This window comes from Thermobia domestica, chromosome 11, assembly GCF_964235325.1.
Source record: "Thermobia domestica chromosome 11, izTheDome1.hap1.1, whole genome shotgun sequence".
Lineage (NCBI taxonomy): Eukaryota > Metazoa > Arthropoda > Insecta > Zygentoma > Lepismatidae > Thermobia > Thermobia domestica.
Genome location: NC_137464.1, coordinates 100773560 through 100790417, shown reverse-complemented (window position 1 = coordinate 100790417; position 16858 = coordinate 100773560). Strand labels below are relative to the sequence as shown.

Below are 16858 nucleotides of genomic sequence, written 5' to 3'. Positions count from 1 at the left end.
ACACCTGCACACACACAGTGATCTGTATTTCCAATATAAATTATACACTGATTGTATGTAAGAAAAGTAGATTTAAAAATTATAAAATTTTGCAATGCTTTTGCAATAATTTGAGCTTCGTAAGACACTTTATGCAAAAATTGCAGTTATTCCATCAATTCTTTGGTATTTAATATCAAGAAAACTTGAGCCCATACATGTGTTCTACTTCTTACTGAAGTTAAATTTTAAGTCCCTCCCGAAGAGACGACGTTATCGTCTGCGGAAAACAGTAAAAAAAAAAAAAAAAAAAATGAAATTTTTGAAATGAAAATATGAGTCGGTAACAGTTAAGATGTTCGAAAATTAATGATAGAATGGGTATCATATTCATATAGTCTGTTGAGGGTACAATAAAGCATAAAAAATTAGCTACCGGATAACTTTGGCCGCTTAATTCCATATTGATCTGTAAGATGAAATTTTGTGTGAACGGTATCCGACCAAGACAAATAACATTCAAGTAGATGCAGAAGACAAACAGCTATAGCAGATAGTGAGTAATCAACATCCCTCCAGATTTTCTACAGTAATCCCAACTAAACACAAGAAACATTCATCAGTGCAGGAAATTGTATATTTTATAGGTATTTTACCAAGTTTTCATACACATGCGAAAGTCAGAGCATATTATATCTGAAAATTCTGTTGAGAGTGTCTGGGAATAATACTTTATAAGGAATCGCCTGCAATCCACTGCACTTTGATGAAATAAGTATTTCTAGATTTCGTATCTATGACTTGTTTTACGTTTATATGGGCCGCTATCCCACGATTTATCGAATTCGAAATAGTGCGTGTTGAAATTTAGCCTTTCTACAGTTTTGGATTGTTGTAACCTCTGAAACTATACACTATCCCCCGTAGTTCCATACGAACTTTTTCTCTTATTTTGATGTGACATCTTACAGATTTTTTGGTATAATTCATTAACACCCTGTATAAACTCCATGATAGAATGGAAAGCAATCAAAATGTGCGCTTGAAAACTCCATGAGAGTTAATAGACCAAACGCATGTAATCTACAACTTAATCTAAAATTTGCATACATGTAACTCTAGAAGTAACTAAAAATATTTATATATAATATCTGAAAAGTACGAAGTCGCAATATGACATATTGTTTTAGTGACTGTGAAATAGTTATTCCTTAAAATTTATTTTTATTCTAAAGAAACCGAAAATTTTCAGTGAGAGAGTATTGGCGTTTGAAAACATTACAGTTTCACGAATTCCTTTTCAAACCTTACGTTCACGTCTCATACTGTCTGCGTGCTAAAAACGGACTGTAAACTTCAATAACAAACACACCTACGGATAGACAATTGAGGGAGGTGCGTCATGGAGATGAGGGGGGTGGGCACCACTGTTATAAATACATAAATATTCGTATAAAGACAGGGTTGGCGTATGTATATACATCTGTTTTTCAATTGCTAAAGGGTAGAGAAATGGATAATACCCTACTGTTGAATACTGATCCACAAATTTTCAAAATTCTGGAAGAAGTTTGTTACTTTACCAAAGAATAGTGATGCTACACTGTAGTTGTAAAACGTTATACCCTACTGTGCTCTCCTTACTTTTGGTAAAATAAATAGCGTAGAATGTTGTGCGAATTCAAGATTTCAATGCTTTCATGGTCCCTACATGCCGAAAAAATTATTTTTGAACATATGTTCATCTATTCATCCGTTCATTCGTTCGTTTTGATGTATGTTCGATTCGTTCGTTTCATTCGTTCACTTTCTTAGAAACTATATCGCTTAATCTATCTAGACCGAATATTAAAGTTAAGATTTTATAAAATTCTCAGAGGCGTTTTACGAATTTTCTTCCCATACCCAAAAATAAGGGCAGTTTACAGGAGGGCAAAATCAAAATATGCGATTCTCGAAAATAACTCTAACGATTTTTGTTTATATTTCATAAATAGACATTTCATTATCAGTTCCATAATATGGTGTAAGTTATTTCTTCTCAAAAAAAAAAAAAAAATCCAGAAGTTGTAGCCTGCTCTTGGGGGTGAGCTTTTTTGGGCTAGTTTTTCAGAAATATCCGAGCAGATTTTGTTCATATTTCATAAACATCTATGTATTTTATTAATAAAACTACAATATAGCGAAAGTGGTTCCTCATTCAAAGGTCCAACGGGATAGTTTGTTCTTGGGTGTGAGTTTCTATCGGACCATTTTCTCGAATACATCGTAGGTTATTTTGTTCATATGTCATAAATAAGAATTTCATTAATTGCTTGATAATGTAAGGTAAGTTATTTCCTATTAAAAGTTCCAAAAGAATTTTATTTTGGGAGGTACGATTTCATTGGTCGATTTTCTCAAAAACTTTTAAAATGCTTTTGTACATATTTCATATTTCGACAACTTTATATTATATTGTTCTGGAACTATTTCTTCTGAAAAACCTACAAAGAGTAGTCTACTAGGATTATTTTTTTTTTTTTACGTTTTTATCCAAAACTACTCTGTTCATTTCGTTCACAATTCATTAATATAATTTTCAGTAATTATGACCCAAGTAGTAATATTAATTGTACAAGACAACCTACCGTTGCATATTCGGTTTTAATTATAAATACTAATTATTACCGACACAAAGTTTAAAAAACTTTTCGGACCCATTTTAATTTCCCTGACAATGTCTGTCGTTTCAAGTCACTGTGAACGCTTTATGCAATATTGAATAGTGAACAAGATACGGTAATCAGAAAAACATGCACATATCCGATTAAATTATATTCAGAAATAATTAATATTACTACTTGAGTCATAATTTCATGTGTTCATACTTTCAATACAAATAAATTACAATATTCTTTAAAAAAAAATTCAGTAATAACCCTATAATGTGGCACATTTTTGGAACGATTCTCTCAAAAAATGTTCAGCCAATTTTGTTCATACATCATAAATAACCCTATCTAATGTAGTGCAAGCCGTTTCTCCTGAAAACGTCCACAAGGATCAGTTTATTCTTGGAGTGAGGTTTTTTTTTTTTTTTTTTTTAAGATATTTTTTCAAAAACAACTCCGGCTCTTTTGCACTTTTTTTTCTTGTATAAATAAACACAGCAACAAACCTACAGACCAAGAAAAGCGTCTATCTGCACTCATTCTGGTCACCATCGAGGGTGGATTTCTTAATGGATCAGTCTTATAAGTATAGTCGGGCCATGGAATCCTTACAAAGGACTTCAGAAAAAAAAAATCCCCTGACTTGTCAAATTCTCAGTGTACTTGTATTTGCTTAGCACTTAGGTCTAGGTCGGCCCCCTAACAAGGGAAGAGAGGGAGATTATATATCGAAGTAGAAGATGGTTTATACACCAATCGAAAGCACTAACGACACCTATTAGGAAACTGTAATAAAAATTCTCCGAATGCATATATTATGCGAGTTATATGACTATACAGGGTGTCCAGAAAATCCGTTTCCACACATAGAAATCGCAAACGATGAGACAGATAGCAAAACACGGAAACACGTGTTTGATCATTTTAAAAGTACAACGTATAAAAGCAAAAAGTGTTGTCCCAGGGCCACCCACAGGGTCCCAGGCTGGGTCCAACACAAAAATTGCAAAAAGTAAGAGGATCAAGTGGCATATCGTTGGACACCTGTTGGGAAATGAAAGAGGACGGAACAAGTTTCGACTCTCTAAAATTACTCTGTGCAAAATGGCGGCCGGTCAAAATGTCAGCAAAAACGTCATTGTAAAGTCTATGGCCATCCCAAAGAAACCTGAAACGGTGAGGCATATGCAAAAATAGAAAAACAAGTGTATCATCTTTTCAAAGTACCACGATTGAAAGTAAAAATATTTGTCCCAGAGTCCTCCACAGGGTCCCAGACGAGGTCCTACTCAAAAGTTTCAAATGGCAACTGAGGTCAAGTAGCTTATCGTTGGAAAGCTGTTGGGAAATGAAAGAGGATGGAACAAGTCTCGACTCTTTAAAATTGCCCTTTTATAATGGGAGCCGGTCAAAATTTACATCTTCATTTCGATTCTCGGAGAGCACTCACTTTCTATTTTGCAATTGGCATTTGTCATTATGAGACATTTGCACGTATTCGTTGTTCCTGGTGCAAGATTTTTTTGTTTGAATCATTTTATAACTGATAATCCAGACAACGAACATAAGTACCATTATTGTACAGTCATAAACATAAATAAATAGAGCTAAGTGTTTTTTTTTCTTATGGCTAAAACCTCTACTTATTCATGTTCGTGGTTGTACATTATATGTTAACTAGTCAGTTCTATACTCATAGATGTCAAATGTTATGTCTTTTCTTTTGTTTTCTTTATTTCTTAATTTGCTTTTATTTTATTATATATTTTTATTTATTTAGACAGTATGCGTTGAGTACAAGAATTAAACTAAAATCCGACTACAAAAGAAGAACTAAAACGCAAGATGTTTGCTCAGTGTTATCGTAGAGCGTAGAGACTTGTTCCATCTGCTTTCATTTAACAACAGCAATAAACGATGTGCTACTTAAGTCCGCGTTTGCCAATTGAAAATTTTGAGTATGACCCCGTCTGGAGGAACCTGGGATCCTGTGGAAGAACCTGGAACAAATATTTTTACTTTCAATCATTGTACTTTTGAAATGGTAACACGTGTGATTTCCTGTTTTGACATCTGTTTCAGGTTTTCGGGGGTGGCCATAGACTTTACAATGTTTTTGCTGACATTTTGAACGGAGGCATTTTACACAGTTATTTTAGAGATTCGAATAACTGTGTTCCGTCCTCTTTCATTTCCCAACAGGTTTCGAACGATATGTCATTTGACCCCCATTATCTTTAGCATTTTTTGAGTTGAACCCCGCCTGGGACCCCGTGAGTGGCCCTGGCATATATTATTTGCTTTTATACGTTGTACTTTTAAAATGATCAAACACGTGTTTCCCTATTTTGCTATCTGTCTCATCGTTTGCGATTTCTAGGGATGGAAACGGATTTTCTGAACACCCTGTATATTCATATAACTCGCATAGAATATGCATTCGGAAAATTTTTATTACAGTTTTCTAATAGATGTCGTTAGTGCTTTCGATTTATACAGAGTGCAGCACGTAAAACCGGCCCGTAAAGTGAACACATAAAATGAAATGTAATGTATTGAATATGATTAACTATGAAATGTAATGTATTGAATATGACTACTCACCTTCACAGCAGCCTTCACAGCAGGTGCTGAAAGTGTCCTCCGCCCACTTCAACACACATGTGAGCACGATTGAGGAGATTCATATATACTCTTGTCAGTTTCTGTGTTGTAATGCTATTGGTGACATCCTGGATCCTGGTCTTGAGTTCTTCAATTATGTGTGGATTTGTTTCGTATACTCTTCCCTTTAACAATCCCCATAAGTAAAAGTCACACGTGGACAAGTCTGGTGACCGAGGAGGCCACAAGCCTTTGCTGATTGTCCTCTCTGGTGTAAACATCTCATGCACAAGGGACAATGATGCAGCTGATGTGTGACACACACTGACACTCACCCGGCTTAACACAACGAGGCCTTTTTCTCAACTGGTTTAGACATATCTGCCTGGCATGTTGCACCGTCCTGCTGAAAGTAACATAACTGACGCTCCTCTTCGGTCAAGTGTGTATAAAACTCCTCCAGGATTCCCATATACACGTCACTGTTCACTGTCGTCTCAAAGAATATGGGCCCAATAACGCGTGTGGCGGAAATGGCACACCAAACACCAATCTTCTCATCATGCAAGGGTACCTGGTGGATTGCGTGTGGATTTTCTGTCGACCAATACCGGTTGTTTTGGGAATTTACGTACCCAGACAGGTGGAACCACGCCTCGTCACTCATGATGAGCATTAGTGGATCCAAGAAACCACTGGCAACATTGCTCAACAGCCATGAACAGAAATGCACCCTATTCTGCAGGTCAGGCTCCTTCAGTTCTTGCACAACACTTATCCGGTACGGTTTTAACTTCAGTTCCCTTAAAACACGTCTGCAACTTCTCTCACTCGCATGAACCTGTTGACTCAATCTCCTGGTTGACTTTCGAGGACTTCTTGTCATTATCTCCTCCACCTGCATCTTTAATTCAGGTGTGCTGACAGATGGTCGTCTGTTCCTGTGAACATTTTGAACCGATCCTGTACGCCGCCATTTTTCAATCAATTCCTGAATGGTGCTTTTTGCTGGCACAGAACGTCCTGGAAATTTCTCCCGAAACAAATTCTTTGTTTTCACAAAAGATCCAGTGAGAATGAACCCTTCAACAATGGCAACACGCTCGGGTATCGAATATGGCATTATCACACACTGACACTCACCCGGCTTAACACAACGAGGCCTTTTTCTCAACTGGTTTCGACAAGTTTCACTGGCTGCGGCTGCACGTGACTGCTGCAGGTCACGTAAGTCGACCCGACCTCGACACGCCATCTCTTGGTAGGAAGGTAGATTATTTAAGTGTTGCCAAAAACACAATATACCAGAGTATTACGACGGGCCGGTTTTACGTGCCGCATCCTGTATATAAACCATCTTCTACTTCGATATATAATCTCCCTCTCTTCCCTTGTAAGATGTGGGGCCCTACCGCTATTTGCACTGCCGAGCAATATAAGGAAAGCTCACCTCCGCCTTGCAGAACACGGCCCGAAGTCACTGAATCCCACAGTATGAGCACAGTTGGGCAGAGTCTAACTCAAACCAGGAACCTCAGGAATCCAGGATGTTGCTGGGGGGTTAAATCCTGGCCCTGTCTACCTATCAGCCCTTCAACCAACCCCAACAGGTACTTTACAGACATCCAACCAGCTACTTTCCGGACCTATGGGTACGTCTTAATAGCCCACTTAGCAGTTGTCTCGAAGGCTGCTCTCCCCAGGTAGAGACGACAAAGTCCCAATCTCTACCTACCTCACTTTACAGAAGAGATAAGGTACATCGTAAATTATCAGTACCAATTGATGGTGCAATTTGTCTGCGCCAGGCAGATATTGAAATTTGGGAGTCACCAATAGCTCTTCCCTGGTAGGAGCGACTGCAATATCGTACTTCACTATTGCGCACTAAGATATTGTGGTGAAGTACCACGCACTCCCAGGCTCGATAGTACGTATCATTGTCCCATTTAGGAGGCTAAGAGTCTCTTCTGACTCCTTGTCTCCTCCAGTAGTGGATCCCATTATCGCTTCACCTGTGTCTATCGCTTATCGACTTGGACTCTATGAGGAAGAGCCGGCCATAGAAGATGTTTTAATTCTCTCAAGCCGCACGATGAACAGGGATTGTTCGACTTGGTGGCCAGTGCTAATGTCTTAAATACCATTCCCCTTTCTCAACAAAGGCTTGAAACTGGCTACGATGGAGTTAAAACAACCCTTCAATATGGTACATGCAATTTTAAGGAAAAATCCAAAAGGAGAAGTTTTGTCTTAGAAGTAAGCTTTCCGGAAACGCCAATTACAATTTTGGTCATCTTTTTAAAACACGTGTTCTAGAAATAACTGTAACATTACTTTATTTAATTTAATAAATGGAAACGACAAAGGATAGTAGAAAACGGTGGTCCGTACTTTTATTTTTTTCAAATATGTATTTTAATAGATACTTTGGAAATTATTACTTAAATAGTAAAAAATATTATGCTTAGTTAAACTAATCTAATCTTTTTCCATTTTAAAACCACTAATAAGAGTAGTAAAAACCCCACACTTTATCTTCCCCAGGTTTTAAAAAAATAACAGTTTAATGATATTTGGCGCGAAAGAAAATGTGGTAAAAGAAAATCTTAAAAGATTGAAAGACAAAATTAATTATTCCATTGTGCTACTAAAATGCTCAACTATTTACAACATACTTCAATAAATGCAATTTAACTATTGGGAATCTCTCAAGCATCCAATAGGAGTTTTACTTTCTGCACATTTCATATGTATAATGGGTTACTAAATTATTTTGAAATCTTCATTATTATTATTAATATAAGAAAAGTGGGTAGCTAGAATGAAGGGAGAAAATGACTTTCGTGACTTTATATTGATAAATTCTCATTGATGTACAATGCAACGCAATTAATTATGTGCCTAGGTAATTTAAGCATCACGAACCTTATGTTAAAATTGTGACCTTCTTTTATAATTTTTTTAAAAAGATTATAAAAGATTGCAAGATTAGCTAAATAAAAAATGAAGAGAAGAATATATACTCGAAACAACAACTTTAATTTATAATTGAATGCTTTCTATTAGATGATATAATAAACCAATATATAACACACCTTTAATTTCAGCCGTGGGCATACAGTAACGCCACACTGAGAAAAAGATGTATGTGACGTATGTAAAATCGTATGTTACATTTGTAAATCCTGTAGTTTTTGGACTTAACGTACAGCAAACGTATAATTGAAAACGCATATTTTATAACACTTTCTCTATAAGTGTTCCATCTGTACGTACATTCCGTATGAAACAATATAGGCGGTCAGGATCTCACATACAAATGGACGTATGTAACATATATCTCACGAAGTTAACATACATATGTGTATATAATATAAGGGAGACTTAGATATCATACATCCTGCAACGGCATGATGTAACATCTAAGGGCAGTGCCTATGTAGCATGCGGATAACGTATACTCCCGTACTGATTTCTGTAGTAAGCAAGAGGATTCCGTATATTTGTACAGCGGGGGACACTTCTAAATGGTACACCTTAGCCGTAAATCTCCATATGGCTGTACCATTTAGAAGTGTCCCCCGCTGTACAATATACCGCTGTCCGAAGAACGGAATTTTTTCTTGGGTCCTTGGTTCGGCTAGGACATCTTTACTTCACAGCTCCCAGCAACAGGTGACGCCAAGATGCCACACCAAATGCGTAGCTGTTCATCATCCTTCACTAGGGTCCTGACTACGTATCAAGAAGAGGGCCATTTACAGGAACTGTCATAGGTTGCCTACTGCCAGTCGCAGCTCTCAGCCACTGCATTTACAGAGGCCTAGTATAACAACATACCACCTCCCAATTAGTTCTAATTAATTTTTGTACTTTGGCAGTGACAACTGGCGCTAAGACAATATCATATGATGGTCTGATTCGGAATCACATACTCCACGGAGGAAACCAGATCATCGAAAAAAAAACTTCCTCGTATAGAGTTCAATGGAAAATGAAAAAGGTGTCAAAATACTTAAAACTTACGTCAACCAATGACATTGTATTTTCGGAACATAGAAAATAGAAAAAGTTCAGTTTGATTTCTTCTGTCCATATAGATTCAATCACCCATCCCACAGTGGCGGATCTAGAAGGTAAAAACTGGGGGCAGCCATAACCCTGACTATGAAGGTATATCATTAGTTTAGCATAAAATTTTAAAAAAATATATAAATAATAGGTTCAATTATTTTTGTCACTCGAAAAACTGGGGGGCCTAGGGCCCCCGGCCCCGGGCTAGATCCGTCACTGCCATCCCTAGGGTGACCATAGCAGATATACCAACAATGAAATGGTGCCATCTGTACACGTTTCACGTGGCTACAATCTACCCAACACAATATTTCACATTGATAACTAGAGTAATCAATGATGTAGCTGGAAAAAAAAATATTTACTGGAACGAACATAATGCAAGCGGTTCGGTTCATCAGTCAATTTGTTACGAACCACAGAATACCTAAGAGAAATATTTTCCGGAACGACTTTCCGGTCTTCAGCAAAACCATTTAACATTTATTTTCCTCTAACTTAGATATTTCATTCAACTCAAATATATTTTTTTGAGTCGAATCAATGAGCAAATCTTTGCTCATTTGTGTGGAAGAGGCGAGACGGTATGAAAGATTTGGAGGGGGGTCACCGTGGTTCGGAGATAGATCGTTCATATCTGATGTGTGGGATGGGATCCCTCAAATGATCTGATGCTTTTATTCAATCTCGTCTCGAGTCAAGTGGATTTTGTGGTGGACAAGCAAGGTGCGTATGGATTTTCTCAGGGTTTTCCTGTTTCCTCTCACTTTCTTCACTTCATTCGTTATCATTATTACAATTTCCCTTAGACCTAACGCATAATCATGAGACATAAAACTAGAATTTCCTTTTCTCATTTCATGCTGCTTTGCTTCACCTTTTACTTTGTTGTTCATTGAAAACCTACTAAGTATACCAAATATTCATAAGTTTTTCTCGGATTTTCGTGTCCTTAAGAATTATTTTTGTAATTTTCTTTTAACATGATAGCACGCGCTACCCTTGCGCAACATCATACTGATGTAAGATCGAAAAATGTTCTAGCGTACGCAGAATTTCGGGTCTAGGTCAAAACCCCCACAGCCAAAACCCCCACACTCAAGAAATGTCAAAAAGCTCACACGATCGGTCATAACTCCCACACAAATGGACAAATCCCCCAAACGCACGAACGGTCAAAACCCCCACACTCAAGAAATGTCAAAACGCCCACACGATCGGTCATAACTCCCACACAAATGGACAAATCCCCCAAACGCACGAACGGTCAAAACGCCCACAGCCAAAACCCCCACACTCAAGAAATGTCAAAACGCCCACACGATCGGTCAAAAGTCCCACACAAATGGACAAAACTCCCACAAATAGCAACGGTCACAATCCCCACATAAATGGACAAAACCCCCACACAAGTGGACAAAATTCCCACACGCAGAAATTGTCACAACTGCCACACAAATGGACAAAAACCCCACACAATCGGACAAATCCCCCACACTCTGAAAATATCGTGATTGCACGTCTTTGTTGCGGCTCTTTACGACGCCCACTTTAGTGTTTCTGTCATTACAAAACAGTGCAAGAAGAATAGTTGCAACATTAGTTTAAGTGGAATAAAAAATGTTATTAAAAAGTACAAGGGCAAGACATACAACCAGGATCATTTTAGAGTGTGGGAGATTTGACCGATTGTGTGGGGGTTTTGTCCATTTGTGTGGCAGTTGTGACAATTTCTTCATGTGGGAGTTTTGTCCATTTGTGTGGGGGTTTTGTCCATTTATGTGGGGATTGTGACCGTTGCTATTTGTGGCTGTTTTGTCCATTTGTGTGGGAGTTATGACCGTTGGAGGTTATGACCGATTACCAGTGTGGGGGTTTTGGCTGTGGGGGTTATGACCGTTCGTGCGTTTGGGAGATTTGTCCATTTGTGTGGGGGTTATGACCGATCGTGTGGGCGTTTTGACATTTCTTGGGTGTGGGGGTTTTGGCTGTGGGGGTTATGACCGTTCGTGTGTTTGGGAGATTTGTCCATTTGTGTGGGGGTTATGACCGTTTGTGTGGGCGTTTTGACATTTCTTGAGTGTGGGTGTTTTGGCTGTGGGTGTTTTGACCGGTTCCCAGAATTTCATTAAGGGGGGGGGGCTCAAGCTCTCCAGTTCATGTAGTTTCAGAATTTTTGTATAGACCTACACATCTTACTATGATAAATGTTTCTTTTTTCATATATTGTTGAAAACTGTGGGGTTAAGATTCGGAAGCATCCTCTTGGGTACGCCATTGGCCAAGTATTTCTTACTTGAATTGAGACCGAAAGTCAGTGGCGTATTTAGGGGGGCTTCCGGGCTTAAGCCCCCCTCGAAATCTTACTTACTATAGTAAAGTATATGAAATATCTTGCAGAATTTTCATATTTTCAGGCAAAGCCCCCCCCCCCCCCGAAAGTTAGCAAAGCCCCTCCCGAAACAAAATCGTAAATACGCCACTGCCGAAAGTATTAATGACATCAATGTTGTAGAGTATATTATTTATTTATTATTTTTTGTGTTAGAAGCTGTAGCAAGAAATGTCCAACTACAAATTTATACGTAGTTCACAGCGTAGACATCTGCGTCTCAATTACAAACCCTTTGGGTGAATTTCAATGAAACAACTTCGTTGGATTAGCAGTAAATTTGAAATCGTTTAAGCCTTGATATTTAATCTATAATTCATAGTTGGTACCTATCACTTTAATTAAGCTCTCATTAGATGGCGCAGATTTTATAAATAGAGTGTTAGGGTACAACATGTTCGTGTACGTTTTTACGTCATCAGTATTTTAAATATTGTAAAAAGAAAGGATACGTTAACACCATTTTAAACATCCTTTTACTTATATCCCAATTCGAAGAGATTATCAGTGTGTAATACAAAAACCTCCAGAGACAATTTTGTTTTTAAGAAAGTATGCGAAAAACTCTGAAATCAAATTACAAAAATAATACTTGAAACAGTTATATACGTCGAAAAATTACAGATCCTGAAACGTTTACCTCTAATAATGAGCAAATGCAAGACCAAGACCTGGGTAGTCTTAGTCTTGGTTTTGCTTGCAAGAGTCTTGGAAGTCTTGCTTTTAAGAAATGTTATGCTTTTCATAGGTAAATTTTGCTCTGGATATAAGGGATAATAAATTAAACAATGCGCCAATAGTAACGGAAATACAATGTATGTTTCTAAATGTAATATAGTTTACCTTCGTGTACGTATGATGATAGTGTACAACATAAGTGATGACCTTTATTTTTTTTAATGAGCGGCCCCACGCTTCACTACTTATCAACGTTTCGTAATCTTTTTATATTTTTTCTCAGATCCAACATTACACTGCTTCCCAAACTGGGGAGGCTACCCCTGAAACGCATGAAAGGAAATCAAGACGGCACAGATCATTGAAATACCATGAATTTCAAAATTATTTGTACATTCTAAAGGCGTCAGATTTTTCTTTTCAACCACGATTAGCTAATCCTTGTATTGAACAAACTTCCAATTAAATATTGAGATTTTACTTTACTGATTCCAATACGTACTCTATAGGGCAGAAACATGGACATTACGCAAAAACAATGAAAAAAATTGCAGGCTTTCGAAACGTGGGCACGGAGAAAAAAGGAGAGAATTAGCTGTGTTGAACGGAAAACGAATGAGGTGTTAGAAATATTAGCAGTAGGGGTAAAAAGAAAAATTTTGGGTATTGTTAAGAGGAAGAAGAAGAACTGGTTGGGATATTGGCTGAAGAGGAACTGTGTTATGAGGGACGTGCTAGACGATATGGTGGAAGGAAAGAGAGGGAAGGTGCGAAGGAGACTAGTTGAAGGAAGGTATTAAAACAGAAGATTGCTACGTCAAGAGAAAGAGACAAGCTGAATACCATCGTACATCGAAGCTTCTCAGTTGCAACAAGTAACCTGCCAATAATGGTGTTGGGAAATATGTTTGGGCGAAAAGTGCTCGCTAATATGCGAATGGCCATTACGGTGCTGCTTTTAGCACATTTGAAATACTTAATACTTCCACTGTTACGCAACTCCCACATTTCACCAAAAAAAAAAAAAAAAAAAAAAGGAAGAAGTACGCAGAGTCTAACTTTTCTATAAATTTAGTCTAATTTTAGGAATGATCTTGAAAATTTTAATATAATTTATCCCACGCGTACACCCAGAAATTTCACTTGGGAGGGGTCCAAAAATACAAGGTACTTCATCTCTATAGCATTGACCTATGTTATTCTGCACCTGAAAAGACGCTAAGTAATTGGCAAGTACTGCTACCTATATTCTCAGAAAAAATGTTAGAACTAGATTGTTTTTATAAGAGAAAGCAAGAATACAAAAATGGTATGCAAGATCAAAATGATTCAATCATTTCTTTGCTATACAAGTATAATTTTGTTAAGAAAGTGTACAAATATATGTTTAGTTACCAGGTTTTTGCGGGGGGCCGGACCTGGTGGACCTCCTACGTGGGCACTCACCATTCCACCATTCATATTTAATTTGAGCCCTCCCCCCATAAGCTTTGGAATCTCACGAAATAAATTTCTGCAAATGACCCATCAATTCTTCAGGAGGTTAAAAATACAAATACCACTGAGACAGATATTAACACATTTGACTTATTCATTCCCACTGTTCTTTATCTATCCTTATAAAATGCATGTAGATTTTATTGGAGTTACTGGTAGTCATGAATACGTACATACATACATGCACAGTGGAGTATTTACGATTTTGTTTCGGGAGGGGGGAAACTTTGCTAACTTTATTCCTGAAAATGTGAATATTCTGCAAGATATTTCATTTACTTCAAAATAGTAAATAACATTTCGGGTTGGGCTTAAGCACGGAAGCCCCCTTAAATACGCCAGTGTATGCATATGTGTATGAGAGAGAAAGAAGCTGTGAAGGCAACTTGACAGAATCTCCTATTTGTAAGCCATAGATCCCAAAACATTTACATGGTCACACTACAATCAAAAGAAGCAGTTGTAAAGACAGTGTTCAAATAAATAGCGCATGAGTTGGCCTTCTACTAACAAAATATAACTAAATTCTAAGAACTGCTAAAGCTATTCGGACTGAAGATATTGATCTAAAGACGACGGAAATTTGCAAGGAAATGAGCAATATCTTATATATATTTTTTTAACAGGAGCCGTCTCTTTATTCGACTCATGGGATTAAAGAATATCCCTAGATTGGTTTCAGTCGAGGTGACCAGCCACGGAATTTGAACCTAGGACATCTCGATTAGAAAGCGAGAACAAGTTCGGATCTACCATAGGCTAGTTCGGTTAAACAAATTATTTTAAGAATCCAAATGTTGCTACCTAAACGAATTAAATCAAAGATTTTCTTTCAAAAATTAAGATGTGTGCTAGACTAGTGAACACGAAACGTGCCTATCGTAAGCTTTATTTCTATTTTGGCATGTTTGGTTGGAGTTTAGCTTTCTTTTTCGGCACCGAGGCTATATAATAAATGGCCCTACGAAGGTGGAATAATCAGATCAGATAAAACAAATGATTAATCAGATTGATTAACTATACTCTCGAAAATGAAGAAGAAAAATAAACTTCTTCCAAGGAGTAGAATTAAGTACCTCCCAGCAGCGAATTTGTGCAATTTTCTTTGCAATATAATATAAATATTTTTATACATCTTTCAAGACATATTTTCGTAATAAAATGCTCGAAATATTAATATACACATAGTAGATGAGTTACGTACTGAAATGAGAAGCTAATAATACATTGCTATCTACATTACTTTATATCTACTACAGCTTCGCACTCAAAAATAATCATAATCATGATCGTGACAGTTGAAAATATATTGTTGAATGATAGTGTTGAAGAGAATAAGAGAGTGAAAGAGGTCTCAAAACCAGAGATAAACGTATCCAGGCAATATGACGCTTATATATTCTGCAGAGCTGGAAAAACTGGTATTCCGCATTTACAGCTCTTCCTTTCATACACGTGTAAGCAAGAGGGTTATATACGTTGATTCCAATGTATGCAAATTGCCTGCGCCAGCTGGAACCTTTCTTTGTTCATCCTCCAGCGTCTGGAGAGCGTACTATGAGAACATTTCTTCTCCTCCAGAGCCTCATAGAAAGGAAACAAAGTCTTTCGCTGGATCAATGGTTGTGTAGGGATGAGAGATTAAACATTGCATGAAAACTGGAAGCATCTTAACCAGTAAGTAACGGATAGAACGTGAGAAAAGAGAGGATTTTCAAATTACTAATAGCAAATCTCTTCAATATATATATATATATATCTTACTTTTTAAAAAAGAAATTAACAACGGTAGGCTATATCGTTGTCGTAAAGAAATTATGTATAACTTGTCCGATATGATCACAACTACAGTACTCTCGGAATTGTGTGGAACTAGAAGCATCGTAATATCGCCTCAGTCAAGAAAAGCAATAAAACGGAGATGACATCGTCGTTTAGTAAGTATTAGTTGTATTGTTCTACTCAGCGAAATCAATAGTACAAATAATGTTATCAATCATGCATAAATCTAGGCTGTAAATCGCTCTGTAACATTATAACAGTCATGTTTTTTTTTTTTTTTTTCTATATGCTCTCTCTCTTGTGACAGTACTTGGTAAGACGCTTGCCCTTTTGCGCACGGTCCTGGATTCGATTCCATGGTGTTAGCACAGCGTAAGACAAGAGTGGAGCTATCTGAGCGTTTCGTTACTGCAATACAACTAGAAATTAGAAGCTAGAAATGATGTACTGATCACCGGAATCGATGTAGTGATCACCTAATTGAAAGCGCGTCGCCTAGTTAATCAAAGCTCTTTATGAGCTACAGAGCTGCAATTCAGTTTTTTTTATGTTTTATTTAAGAGTTATTTGAATCCAGAACGCACATTACTATCGCTCGTTACATATTTTAGTTTCACTATGTATCTAGTTGTTTAAGTCAATCACAAAATTACATAGTCCACCCGGGGTTAAGAACGTGACTGTATCTATACTGTGAACTAAAATGCTAGTTAGAAAGGCTGACTGGCTGGTTAAGAGTGGAAACCAGCTTCCTGCTTGTTATACAATGCAGAATCATTAAGCTTAAAGGATGCAGTCAGTAAATAAATAAATAAAACTGCTGTAACAAAGAAGTAGCAAAATACATTGAAATTGATTATTCTAGCATTATAACTTATGATTGTGATGTAATTTTTAGTTTTATGTACAACGATTTCGCTCAATAGATTGAAGAGGACTATGATAAATTAATGTCGATAGTGAAATGGGTGATTAAATTGCAACGAAAACTTTCATTTTTACGTCCCATGGTTATGCCGGGTAGGCTAAAGGGGACGGTGATGATGAGAAATGAATGAAATGGTGGAATGAGGAAAGTAGAAGGAAACGGGAGAACCTCGAGGTTTAACGGTGTTTGTCCACCACAAAGCTCACTTAGCGCGAGCTCGGATCCAACCAGAGACCCCTGGTTAAATTACAATGCATTACAGCATTA

General features: G+C 37.3%; 1 protein-coding gene and 2 long non-coding RNA genes across 4 annotated transcripts in view; 1 reads left to right on the top strand and 2 right to left on the bottom strand.

Moving 5' to 3' along the window:
* Positions 1-16858, bottom strand: part of LOC145664330 (uncharacterized) — a 1055818-nt gene that overhangs the window by 949864 nt on the left and 89096 nt on the right. The window lies entirely within an intron of this gene.
* Positions 1-16858, bottom strand: part of LOC145664328 (uncharacterized) — a 353881-nt gene that overhangs the window by 253842 nt on the left and 83181 nt on the right. The gene's annotated exons all lie outside the window — the stretch shown is intronic.
* LOC145664336 (uncharacterized) overlaps positions 15570-16858 on the top strand; it is a 105909-nt gene continuing 104620 nt past the window's right edge. For both annotated transcript variants that reach the window (XR_014127381.1, XR_014127380.1), the window contains exon 1: positions 15570-15818. This is a non-coding gene — a long non-coding RNA (uncharacterized LOC145664336). The remainder of the gene's footprint in view (positions 15819-16858) is intronic.